The sequence below is a fragment of the Phyllobates terribilis genome, unplaced genomic scaffold (assembly GCF_046119375.1).
Source record: "Phyllobates terribilis strain yellow unplaced genomic scaffold, ASM4611937v1 Scaffold_5__5_contigs__length_657084704, whole genome shotgun sequence".
Lineage (NCBI taxonomy): Eukaryota > Metazoa > Chordata > Amphibia > Anura > Dendrobatidae > Phyllobates > Phyllobates terribilis.
This window is the reverse complement of record NW_027362765.1, coordinates 284121676-284134852: the sequence shown is the minus strand read 5'-3', so window position 1 is coordinate 284134852 and position 13177 is coordinate 284121676.

Genomic DNA, 13177 nt, shown 5'->3' with positions numbered 1-13177 from the left:
CAACTTGTGAAGCTGACTCTTCCTCTTCAAGACCAGCTCTCCAGGTACCAGGGAAAGGGGGGAGCATAATGGTAATAAGCCTTCTCTTGCCTTTCTCTAGATTGAGACAGACTTCGCTCGACGCTCTCCTGTACTTTCCGATACTGCTGCTGCCGTTCTGTATCCCAGTCTGCCTCTGGCGAGGTGTCCTCAGGCGTCAGGACTCCCATATCCAGGTCAATAGGCAGCTTACCAGGTCTTGCTCTCATTAGGTAAGCCGGGGTACAGTTGGTGGAACCTACAGGGATGTGGTTATACAGGTCCACCAGATCGGGCAGTTTCTCAGGCCACAGACTGCGTTCTTCCAGGGGCAATGTTTTTAGCAGATCTATCACCACCTGGTTCATCTTCTCGCTGAGTCCATTGGTTTAAGGGTGATAGGGCGTTGTTCTTATCTTCTTGCAGCCATACAGGTTGCAGAACTCCTGGAAGACCTCCGCTTCGAAGGCTGGTCCTTGGTCTGTCAACACTTGGTCCGGGTACCCGTGTGGACGGCAGAAGTGCTGCTGGAAGGCTCTAGCTGCTGTTTGAGCCGTGAAGTCCTTGACCGGGACCACCATCAGGAACCGGGAGTAATGATCTACGATTGTGAGGGCGTAGACATACCCAGATCTGCTTGGAGCCAGTTTCACATGGTCCAGGACTACCAGTTCCAGTGGCTGTCTGGTGATGATGGGCTGCAGGGGAGTCTTCTGGCTGGCTCGGTCTTTTCTTCTCAGGTGGCACGGGCCACAGTCTCTGCACCACCTCTCGATGGCTCCTCTCATGCCTACCCAGTAGAACCGTTCACGCAACAAGAACTCCAGCTTCTTCCATCCGAAATGCCCTGCTCCGTTGTGGTATGCCTCCAGAACCATAGCCGCGTCTCGTCTTGGGACCACTACCTGGCAGGTCAACTCATGTGTTCGAGAGTTAACCATTCTCTGGCACAGCTTCTCCCTGTAGAGGAACAGCTTACTTTTCTCCTTCCTAGGTTGCTTGGTCTCCTCCGGAGCATCTGGATCAAGACGGGCATCGGCCTGGGTCAGCATTTCCTTCACCAAATGGACTGCAGGATCACTGTCTTGCGTCTCCGCCCAGTTGTAGTGGGGCAAGGGATTGAACATCACGGAGCGCCTGTCCTTCACACGGTGGGAATACAGGGTAATCCCATGACGGTGGAACGCAGGGAGCTCAACTTCTTCCAGATCTTCTGGATCTTCCCCTACGTCCGGTAATTTCGGCATTCTAGACAGGGCATCCGCGTTGGCATTTGAGCGTCCTGCCCGGTATTTGATGGTGAATTCAAAGTTGGACAAGCGGGCCATCCATCTCTGTTCCAGGGCACCGAGCCTTGCAGTGTCCAGGTGTGTCAACGGGTTGTTATCCGTGTACACGGTGAATTTGGAGGAGGCAAGGTAATGCTTGAAACGTTCGGTCACTGCCCACACTACTGCCAGGAACTCCAGCTTGAATGAGCTATAATTCTCAGGGTTCCTCTCCGTGGGCCGTAGCTTTCGGCTGGCATAAGTGATTACCCGCTCTTTCCCTTGCTGGATCTGGGACAGTACGGCTCCTAGCCCGATGTTGCTTGCGTCCATGTGGAGGATAAAGGGCTGGCTGCAGTCTGGATATGCCAGGATTTCATCCCCCGTGAGGGCCATCTTCAGCTGGCAGAAGGACTCCTCTTCCAGCTTTTCCCACCTAAAGGGCGGCTTCTGGTTTTTGGCTTTCCAAGATTGACCTATCAGGAGGTCCTGCATAAGGGCTGCCATTTTGGTGAAACCGGGAATAAATCTTCGGTAGTAGCCTACCAACCCGAGGAACTGCCGCACTTCCTTTATGCTGGAGGGTCTTGGCCAGTCCTTAATCACGGTGATCTTATCAGGGTCAGGAGCCACTCCGTCAGCACTCACCACGTGTCCCAGGTATTGCACCTTTGGTTTCAGGAGGTGACACTTGGAGGGTTTCACCTTTAGGCCGTAGTTTGCCAGAGCTTCGAACACTTCTGCCAGGTGTTTCAGGTGGTCCTCATAGGTCTTGGAATAGACGATGACATCGTCCAGGTATAACAGGACCGTCTCGAAGTTCCGGTGTCCCAGACAGCATTCCATCAACCGTTGGAAGGCCCCTGGTGCATTGCAGAGCCCGAACGGCATACAGTTAAATTCGCTGAGACCCATCGGGGTGGTGAATGCGGTCTTCTCCCGGTCTGCCTCTGCTACAGGAACCTGCCAGTACCTGCTAGTGAGATCCAAAGTAGAGAAGAAGTTAGCAGATTTTAATGCAGCTAAGGACTCTTCTATCCTGAGTAACGGGTACGCATCTTTGTGTGTGATACGGTTGACCTTCCTGTAGTTTACACACATTCTCATGGTGTTGTCTTTCTTTTTCACTAAGACTAGTGGAGCTGCCCAGGGGCTACAGCTGTCCCTTATTACCCCAGCCTCCTTCATGTCTTTAACATCACCTTGGCGTGTTGATAGTGTGCAGGGGTACGGGTCGGTATCTCTCCTTTATAGGAGGGTGGTCTCCCGTGGGGATGTGATGTTCTACCCCCTTTACTTGCCCGAAGTCTAGCGGGTGTTTACTAAACACTCTCTCGTACTCTTGAGCCACCCGATAGACTCCCTGTTTTTGGTGTGAGGGAGTGGAGTCAGTACCCAAATGCAGTTGCTGACACCAGTCCTCCAGTGGTTTCTTAGAGCCGTTACCTTCCTCTGGTTGAGATGGAGGCAAGGGACAGAATTCTGGTTTATGGTGAACAATTTGGCTAGCGTGGCATACCGGGGCAGGTATACTTCTCTCTCCCCGATATTGATGATGCGGACGGGCACCCTCCCATGGCGTACATCGACCACCCCCCGTGCTGTCAAAATGGTGGGCCTACTGTCTGAGTAGACGGGTTCTACCATTGCTTGGTAGTCTCTACCTCTTAGACCAATAGCTGCCCGGCACCAAATCATCATCTCACTTTTTGGGGGCATGGCAATAGGGAACGGGTCACACATTCTCACGCTACCTATCTCACCACCAGATAGTTCCACTTGTTGCCGCTTCATCAGTGCCCGGATCTCTTTTTGGAGCACACGCTGCTGGCTGGAACTGGCGTTCTTGGCAACCTGCTGTAAAATGAGAATCACCTCTGCAAGACAATTTTCAATCACATTAGTTCCCAAGGTTATTCTAGGGTGACTCTCATGACGGTCTATGTCCACTATAATCAGTCCTTGTGCCGCCAGTTTGACTTTACCGATCTTAATGGTCACCTCTTTGAGTCCCACCTGCGGCACGGGCTGACCATTGCTGGCGATGATACTCAGGTCGTCATCTGGGTAGCGGGTTATATCCGAGTCATTCCAGTACTGTTTAAAGAGCACGTACGGGATGGTGGTCACCTGTGACCCAGTGTCTTGTAGGGCACTCATAAGAATGCCATCCAGCACCACATGCAAGATTGGACGTCCCCCTACGTATTTATCATGCCAGTTTGATGGGCCTGATGGTCTTATGCCTGGGGGTTGGCCCTCTACCCCAGGTTGTGCCCGTTTAAATGAGAGTACCTTGCCACATGTCCGGGTTGATTGCAGCGGCGGCAGATGTGTCATCCGTCCTCATTGTATCTGTCGCTGGGTCTTCCTCTGGCCGGTGGGGTCCTCCTCAGTCGGTGCCACGGGACGTCCTCCGGTCCGGATGCCAGCTGGATCTTTCCTGGAGAAGAGACCTGTAAAGACTGCACAGTTCTGGTTAGCGCGGCAACGCTCTTAGTCAGCTCTTGGACCTGATGGTGCAGGTCTGTAGCCGGGTCACTGTTTAAAGCCTGCGCATCAGCTCCCACAGGCCCTGCAGACAAGGGCGCCGTCTCCTGGTGGTAAGTGATAGCAGGGCACCTGTGGGTCACAGCGCCACCTGGTGCCGGTTCTCGGAGCACCCGGATGGCTCTGTCCTTGAACTGTGCAAAGTCCAGGTCAGGGTCCTGTAAGGCCATTGCCCGCAACTGGGTTCGGTGGGCATTGCACAGTAGACCCTCAATAAATTGTTCAGTCAACAGCTTATCTTCATTTCCCACGCTGTCAGGGTCTGCCTGCCTAATGGCTCTCAGGGCCTCTTGTAGGTTTAGAGCATAGTCTGTTATACTCTCATGTGCCCGCTGTTTACACCCGTAAAATCTGAGCTTTATTTCGGCTGAGGTGCGGGTATCAAATGTGTCTTTCAGCTGGGCTAGTATTTCTCTGACAGTCCTCTTCCTCCCAGGTGGCCAGGACTTTCCCTCCCTTTGGGCTGTCTCAATTAATTGGGCCACCAGGATGCTCACTTTTTGCTCTTCTGTGAGGGGGTACACCTGGAAGAGGCTATCCAGTCTTTCTCTAAAGTCATTTAGAGTATGTGACTCCCCTGAGTACTGGGGTAGCCAGGTTGCCCCCGGGATATAGGGCATGGTGAATGGCATGACTGCTGCAGTGGTTGCGCTGGCGGTGGCTGTGGCAGTGGAGCTCCCCTCGGTGTCTGACATCCTCCTTCCCCCCTAGTGGACCGTGGCCTACCTTGCGATGCTCTTCTTCCGTAGGCCGCGGCTCCGCAGTCGATCGTCGGGGTTGAGGACCTGGCTTCGCGCTCCGATGACGTCAGCGTCGCTCTTCCTCCCTTCCAGGACCTTGCGCAGCGTCAGAGCGTGGGGCGGAGCGTGGGGCGGAGCTTCAGATCTCGCGCGCTTTCGGCGTCCACGTCCCTCTTCTTCCCGTGCGGAGTCCCGAAGATGGCGTCCGAAGGCGGGAAGCAGCTGCGGATGGCGGGAAGAAGGCAGAAGACGGCGGGAAACGGTCCAAGATGGCGTCTGATGGCGGGAATCGGCTCCGGACGGCGGGAAACTTCACCACAGGTAAGTATAAAAGTCTCTTTTTCAGGCACGCAGTACCCGGTGGTTGCGGGCACGAAATCCTGCCGACTACGCCAAAGTTGATGCGCCCCCTGGGCCTGTGTTGTACAGGGGAACACGGAACCGGGCCTGTTGTAGAATGCTGGGGGTTGTAGTCTCCGTGTGACGGTGACCCGGTCCGTGCCCAGGGTGGTCAAACCAGTGGCAGTCTGAATGTATCCAAATGTCCGACTACGCCACCCGTGGATTGCGGTCAGTGGGGACTGCCGCTGCGCTGCCGACCGCTGAGGCTGATGTTGTTTGCGCAGCCGAGTATGGGATAACTCCCCACGGGAGAAGTATTGCCTCAGGGCAGCTAATGTGAGAGATGATGGGAGTGATGGTGTGAGGGTCCCAGTGCTAATGGTGCTGGTGCGGCAAGGAATCACAGAGACGTGAGGTGCAGTTCAGGGTCTTTACTGATGGTACAAGGCAGACCCTCCCGGGAGTACTGGCTAGTATAAGGGGCCTGGTCAGTCTGCGAGCAAGCAGGAGTTCCCCTGGCCAGGTGGAGTTGTAGGCCTCCCCGTTTATCTGCACTCTTTCTGGCTACCTTGCTGTCAGCGGTTACAAGTAGCCCACGTCCCTGAGTAAACCGTGTGGTGCTCACCCGTATGGCTGGTGACTTGGGGCCTTCTGTTAGCCTCCGCTCCTGGATGGCGGCGCTGGTCCCTTCTTTGTGACTGAACCTCCGGGCTTCTATGGCCAGAGGACCTGGAATCCCCTGCCGGCTGGTTTCTGCTGCTGGGTATATATCAGTCCCCACAGCCTCGGACTCCTGTGTCCGGTTTTAGTAACTTCAGCCAGGGCGAGCTATATCTCTGCTCACAGCCCCTGGCCTTCAGCTGCTGCTCCTACAGAGCTCCTGTTCTCACTTTCCCTCTCCAGGCTCTGACTGACTTAATCCCGCCCCAGACCCAGTTTGTAAGGGCAGATTCCTCCCCTCCCAGGTCTGGGCGGGCAGTGTTGCATGCTTAGGGCTCCTGACCAGAGAAACCTCCCACTTGCTCTCAGACATAATATCTCTATTACTGTGGCAACCAGACCACTGGGGTGTCACATATCTATCTCTGAAAAAATATTTCAGCTTCTAGCAGTGTGTGAGACTTGGTCTATTAGTCCATCTATACTGACCTCCATCAGGTTGCAAATTCAATATAATTTTTTTCTGCATCTAGCTCTGAATAAATATTTCGGCTTGTTGCAGTGTGTGGGACTTGTTCTATTAGTCCATCTATACTGACCTCCATCAGGTTGCAAATTCAATATATTTTTTTTCTGCATCTAGCTGTGAAAAAATATTTCGGCTTGTAGCAGTGTGTGGGACTTGTTCTATTAGTCCATCTATACTAACCTCCACCAGGTTGCAAATTAAATATAATTTTTTTCTGCATCTAGCTCTGAAAAAATATTTCGGCTTACTGGAAGCACGTCAACAACTGCATCCTCAAACACAACTCTGCCTCTGACCACAATTCGTGGTGGCTCTTCAGGTCGCATGGGTGCTAAGCCTTGCATAGCCTGGGCATTTTTTCAGATCGATAAGGATGACCCAACTCGTGTTATCTGTAACATTTATCAGCAAAAACTAAGTAGAGGCCAAAAATACATAGTTTGAGTACTTCATGCATGAACCGGCACATGGATATGAAGCATAAGTTGCAGTGGGAAGCTCACTGTGCTACAATGCGGCCTAGCCGGCCGGGCCAACCGCCGTCTGCCACATCTTGTGCATCCGCGGCCTCTTCATCCTCAGTGACTGGGGGGACAGCGGTCACACCTGTTTTGGGACGCAGACCTGCCACCTCTTTACCCGCAACAGCCAGCGTGATTGGCAGGTCATCATTTTCATTGGAGGTGGAAACACCAGCTGGTGTTCAGCGCTGTCCGACATCAATAGCACGACCTTTGGATCAAGGCAACCTAACATGTCCGCCTGCATCTTCCTCACAGACCGGCAGTTTGCCGGGCACACCCTTCTCAACCCCGTCTAAGCACAAGAGCCAGCCCTCGGTCCCTCAGATGTGGACAAGTAAAAGACCATTTCCTCCTAGCCATGAGAAAGCTAAGAGGTTGAATTTCACCATCTGCAAGCTCTTGGCTACAGAAATGCTGCCTTTCCGCTTGGTGGACACAGAGGATTTTTGAGACCTTATGTCCGTCGCAGTGCCCCAGTACCAGATGCCCAGTCGGCACTGCTTCTCAAAGAAAGGTGTGCCTGCGCTCCACCAGCATGTTGCACACAACATCACCGCTTCTTTGAGAAACTCTGTGTGTGACAGGGTGCATTTCACCACAGACACTTGGACGAGTAGGCATGGACAGGGGCGTTACATGTCGCTGACTGGGCACTGGGTAACTATGGTGACAGCAGGACAAGGGGCTGCTGTCCAAGTCTTGCCGTCCCCACGAGTTGTGCGTCAATCCTCTTTATCTCAAAGTTCCTCCACTCCTTCTGCCTCCTCAACCTCCTCTCAGTCCTCCAACTGCACCCAAAGCCTGTCTGGTCATGCCACAAGCTTTCTAACTGCGCAGAAGGGATCCTGCACACCTCCTTACTATGCTGGCAGCAGGGCTCAACGTCATCAGGCGGTTTTTACTTTAAAATGTCTGGGAAATGTGAGTCACACAGCTGAGGAGTTGTGATCAGCTCTGGAGAACCAGTTTCATGAATGGTTGTCTCCACTGGACCTGAAACCAGGGAAGGCCGTGTGCGACAATGCTGCAAACCTGGGTGCGGCCCTTCGCCGGGGCAATGTCACACACGTGCCTTATATGGCTCACGTGTTGAACCTGGTTGTCCAGCAATTTTTAGCCCACTATCCCGGACTAGATGGCCTTCTGCAGAGGGCACGGTCGCTGTGTGCTCACTTCCACCATTCGCATCCCGCAGCTCAGCGACTTACATCTCTACAGAAGTCGTTGGGCCTGCCACTTCACCGGCTAAAATGCGATGTGCCTACCCTGTGGAATTCAACTCTGCACATCTTGCAGCGACTGTGGCAGCACCGACAAGCCCTGGTGCAATACGTTCTGACGTATAGCCTGGAACAACGAGAACCAGAGGTGGGGCAAATCACTCTGGAGGAGTGGTCTCAGATCAGGGACCTATGCACCCTTCTGCACAGTTTTGAAATGGCGACGAAGATGTTTAGTGCTGACGACGCCATTATCAGCATGACTATTCCGGTGATTTACATGCTGGAGCACATGGTAAACAGAATTCGGAGTCAGGTGGTGGCACAAGAGGAGATGGAGGAAGTAGAGGAGGAGGAGTTGTATGTGGAAGGGCTAACATCTGCAAGGTCCAGACGGTCGGCAGCACCAAGGCGGCAGGCATGTGAGGGTGGGGGAGATGGTTTTACCAGGGCGCATGGTAGCAGCCAAACTAGTGAGGAAGGTGCAGGAGCCCAGGAAGAAGTGGAGGACGAACTGATGGAAGACTCATCAGATGAGGGAGACTTTGATCACATTTCTGTTGTGCGAGGTTGGGGGGAGAGGACAGAGGAAGGAAGCATGATTGTTACCTCGCCACCAACACAACAGGGACTTGGTGCTCCTCGATGCGCAAGGCACATAAGTGCCTTCTTGCTGCACTACCTGCAACATGACCCTTGAGAATTAGAAATAATCCTGACTACTGGGTTGCCACACTGTTAGATCCCCGGTACAAAAGTAAATTTGCAGAAATTATTCCTGCCATAGAAAGGGATGCACGCATGCAGGAGTATCAGCAGAGACTGTTGCAGAATCTTACATGTGCTTTTCCACAAAACACCAGTGGTGCACGTAGTGAATCTCACAGTTCCAACTTGCCAACCGTGGGACCGTCGAGTGTTCAGCACTCAAACCGTAACAGAAACACAGTATCTGCTGGTAACATCAATTTTGCGGAATCATTTCACCACTTTTTTAGCCCATCCTTTGCAAGGCCACAGGAGACAAGAAGTCTGACACATAGTCAACGCCTAGAGACGATGGTACAGGAGTATCTCCAAGTAAACATTGAAGCCATGACTGTGTCACTGGACCCTTGCTCTTTTTGGGCTTCCATTCTGGATAAATGGCCGGAGCTCACCGCTTACGCCTTGGAGATCTTGTCATGCCCTGCAGCCAGCGTTCTGTCTGAACGTGTGTTCAGCGCTGCTGGTGGTGTGCTGACAGATAAGCGCACGCGACTCTCCACTGATAATGTAGACAGACTTAGGTTCATAAAGATGAACAAATCATGGATCCGAAATGACTTTTCTACCCCTGTGTCATCCTGGGAAGAGTAAAAGCTTGATGATTTGTTAAAATCACCTCACCACCCGTTTTAAGCTTTAAAATTACTAATCATGTTTATCTGTATCTTGGCTGGAAAATAACTTGGGCTTTGTAGCAGTGTGCAGTACTGATTCTATTAGGCCATCTATACTAAGCTCCACCAGATTTAAAATTACTAATCATGTTTATCTGTATCTTGGCTGGAAAATAATTTGGGCTTTGTAGCAGTGTGCAGTACTGATTCTATTAGGCCATCTATACTAAGCTCCACCAGCTTTCAAATTAATAATAATTTTTAGCTGCATCTAGCCCGGAAAATAATTTTGGGTCTCCTAGATGTGCAAGACACATGAGTGCCTTCTTGCTGCACTACCTGCAACATGACCCTCAGATTGTCAGAATTCGAAGTAATCCTGACTACTGGGTTGCCACACTCTTAGATCCCCCACACACTTCGATCAACCTTTTCATTTTAATAAAGAACAAAAAAATGGTAATTTTTGAAATTATAAGCATTAGCAGGTTATTAGAAACTGAAATCAAACAGTTTTCAACTCAAAACTTTATTCTAGGTGATGTTACATTTGCACATAGGACCCCTTGTTCAAAAGGAGCTTCTGAACTCTCTCGCCCATTGAATTTGTCAGGTTTTGGATGGTTTCTGCTTCAATTGTTTTGTATGAGGACAGAATACCCTCCCAGAGCTTTAGATGTGAACTGCCTCCCGCCATCATAGACAATCCTTTTGATGATGCTCCAGAGGTTCTGAATGGGGTTGAGGTCAGGGGAGCATGGGGGTCACACCATAAGTTTGTCCCCTTTTATGCCCATATCAGCCAGAGATGCAGATGTGTTATGTGCAGCATGAGACGGTGCATGAAAATGATCTTGCTGCGGAATACACGGTTCTTCTTCTTTAAAATTTGACCATGTACCAAAGTGATCTATTTCAGCCATAACAGCAGGGATGGATATATGTGATTGAGTGATATATACTAGGACATCATCAGCAAATGCAGAGCACTTGTTCTCGGTGCCTCCCACCTCAATCCACCTAATACTGGGGTTATGGCGAATTGATGAGAGCAGGTGCTCCATCACTAGGATGTATAAGAGATGGGACAGAGGACATCCCTGCCTTGTCCCATTGCTGATTATGAAAGGTAATGAAAATGTTCCATTTATCTTCAGCCTAGGTGACGTATTGCGATACAGGGCCGTGATTTTGCCTATAAAAGGGTCCCCTAGACCCCTACCCCAAGCTTTTTAAGGGAATAATATATGGCGTACCAGGAGACTCCATGGAGTGCTTTCTCAGCATCCAACGAGAGTATCTAATTACAAATTTTTAACTGCATCTAGCCCAGGAAATACTTTGTGCCTAGTAGCAGTGTCTGCTAGTCAGCGGATTATCCCAGCTGTTAAGCAAGCTACACCACCTGTAGTTTGGACACTTAATTTTTTCAAAGGAAATGGTTCAGGCCCCCGGGACACTCAGTGAAGAGCTTCGGGGAGACACCCCAAGGCATAGGGGCTGGGACTGGCGGTAGGACGCCTTGCGGTGGACCGCCGAGCTCGATCCTTATAAAAGCTTTTTAACTGCAGCAGCTTTAGTGGACACTACTGGAGCTGGAATTACGCTGCTGCTGGCATGAGACTTGCCCTCCAATAGATCCTTGTAAAAGGATTTAAAGTGTATTCATTCAAATTAGAGAGACAATTTAAATTAAAAAGCTTAGACATGCCTCCACCACAGGGGGGCTCGCTCGACCCACCAGCGAACAGGCACCAGTATTGGGAGAGTGGGGCTGGCTGTCAGGGTCCACCGCAGCTCTGGCACAAACCCGGCGACACGGAGGTCGCACGGGCAGGAACGGACTGGCCGTGTCGGCTTCGCACTTTTTTGGTTTTAGAAGGGCATGACATGCCTATATCTGTGTCTCCCCCTACTTTTACTCCTCCACCTCTTTTCTTTTCGCATGACTATATGTACTTGTCACTTTTCCATGTGTTAGTTGTGTCTTCTGAGCTGCCACTGGTTTTAACGGTGTTCGAAGGTGTTCGACGAACAGTTCGACAAACAGTTCGGCGAACATACGGGTGTTCGACGAACCGAGCCGAACTCGAACACTACGGGGGTGGCTCAACACTATAAATGACTAAAAAATGACAATGCTATTTTATCAAGCCATCCAAAAATGATCCCTTTATTTAGAGAATGGAAATAGGTAAGCTAGTTTCAAAGTGAAGAAGCAATGGCTTATCATTGTCAAGAAGCAATGGTTTATTGTATACCCTAAATATTGTATGCTTCCCAACAGCATTGCAATGTACCTATACAACACAATGAACAAGGGAGATGTGTGTGGTCATCTAGCAACATTGGTAGTAACAGAAGTGGCACAATATCAAAATGTAGCAGCCCCAGCAGCAATGCAGTACAGTATATATTACATAATCGACAAGAATAAATGCCGGGATGTTCGAACAAACAAGGAACACTGCTTGTTTGATAGTATGCCAATTTCAACTCCCTTTCAGAAACTGGAAAAAATACCCCCTTTCCTTGATGGTAGTCATATCACCAGCAATGTAGCATGCAACTTGCCATACTCACCAGCACAACTGAGGGCCTTGTGGATTCACCTTGCGATGATCATTTGTCAAGGCCATTGTCATCGTCGTCATTTTCAGCATCATCCCCTGCCTATACCAATTCATATTCTTCCTACGTAACTGCTTCCTGCTCCTCCACCGTCTCTCTTCCTCCTCCTCTTAAGAAGCTCTTCTTTCTCCATCCGCTGTTGCTTTCTGGGGAATGTTTTTTCCAAGATAAGGAGGATGAAATTGTTCATTCTACAGTGCTCCCTACTGACAAATTATGTATGTCTTCGAATTAGTAGGTGACAACTGTCCCTCGTCTACTGTAAATGTCGGGTCTCAAAGTAACCCATGCTACTTTTGTAAAATATAACTTTGGTGATATTGGTCAAAGGTATGCCAATTCTTTTAGATGTGGAAAAGGATTTGAGCCTTTTGAGATGAATCAGTGAATCATGGAGCAGAGGTAGATGTACTGAGTAGAACAGTACCCTAGTAGAGGATGTAAAAAAGAGACGTTAAAGGAAGCACCACTAAAGTACTTCCACAAACAGTTTTGATGCAGTTTAATCACTACTACAGATGATCGAATCATTTGAAAATTAAACTCACCGACTTTGCAGAATTTTTCAAAAGAATTTATTTGCAGCAAATTGCAATACTGCAAAGACTCTAATTCTCCTTAAAATATATATATATATATATATGACACTCAGAGGTATCCCAATACTATAATAAACCACTTTTGTGCTCTTTAGTACAAACACAGCTTTAGTAATGTCCAAGTGACCTCAACCTATTGGGCTAGATGAAAATGGATGGTAGTCTTTAAACTACCTCTTGAAGCTCATCAAGAGAATGCCAAGAGTGTGCAAAGCAGTCATCAAAGCAAAAAGTGGTTACTTTGAAGAACCTAGAATATAAGACATATTTTCAGTTGTTTCACACTTTTTTGTTAAGTATATAATTCCACATGTGTTAATTCATAGTTTTGATGCCTTCAGTGTGAATGTACAATTTTCATAGTCATGAAAATACAGATAAATCTTTAAATGAGGTGTGTCCAAACTTTTGGTCTGTACTTTATATACACAGTATATCACAAAAGTGAGTACACCCCTCACATTTTTGGAAATATTTTATATCTTTTCATGGGACAACACTGAAGATATGTAACTTTGATACAATGTAAAGTAGTCAGTGTACAGCTTGTATAACAGTGTAAATCTGCTGTGTTCTCTATATAACTCAACACACAAACATTAATGTCTAAACCGCTGACAACAAAATTGAGTACACCCCTAAGTGAAAATGGCCAAATTGTGCCCAAAGTGTCAATATTTTATGTAGCTACCATTATTTTCAAGCACTGCTTTA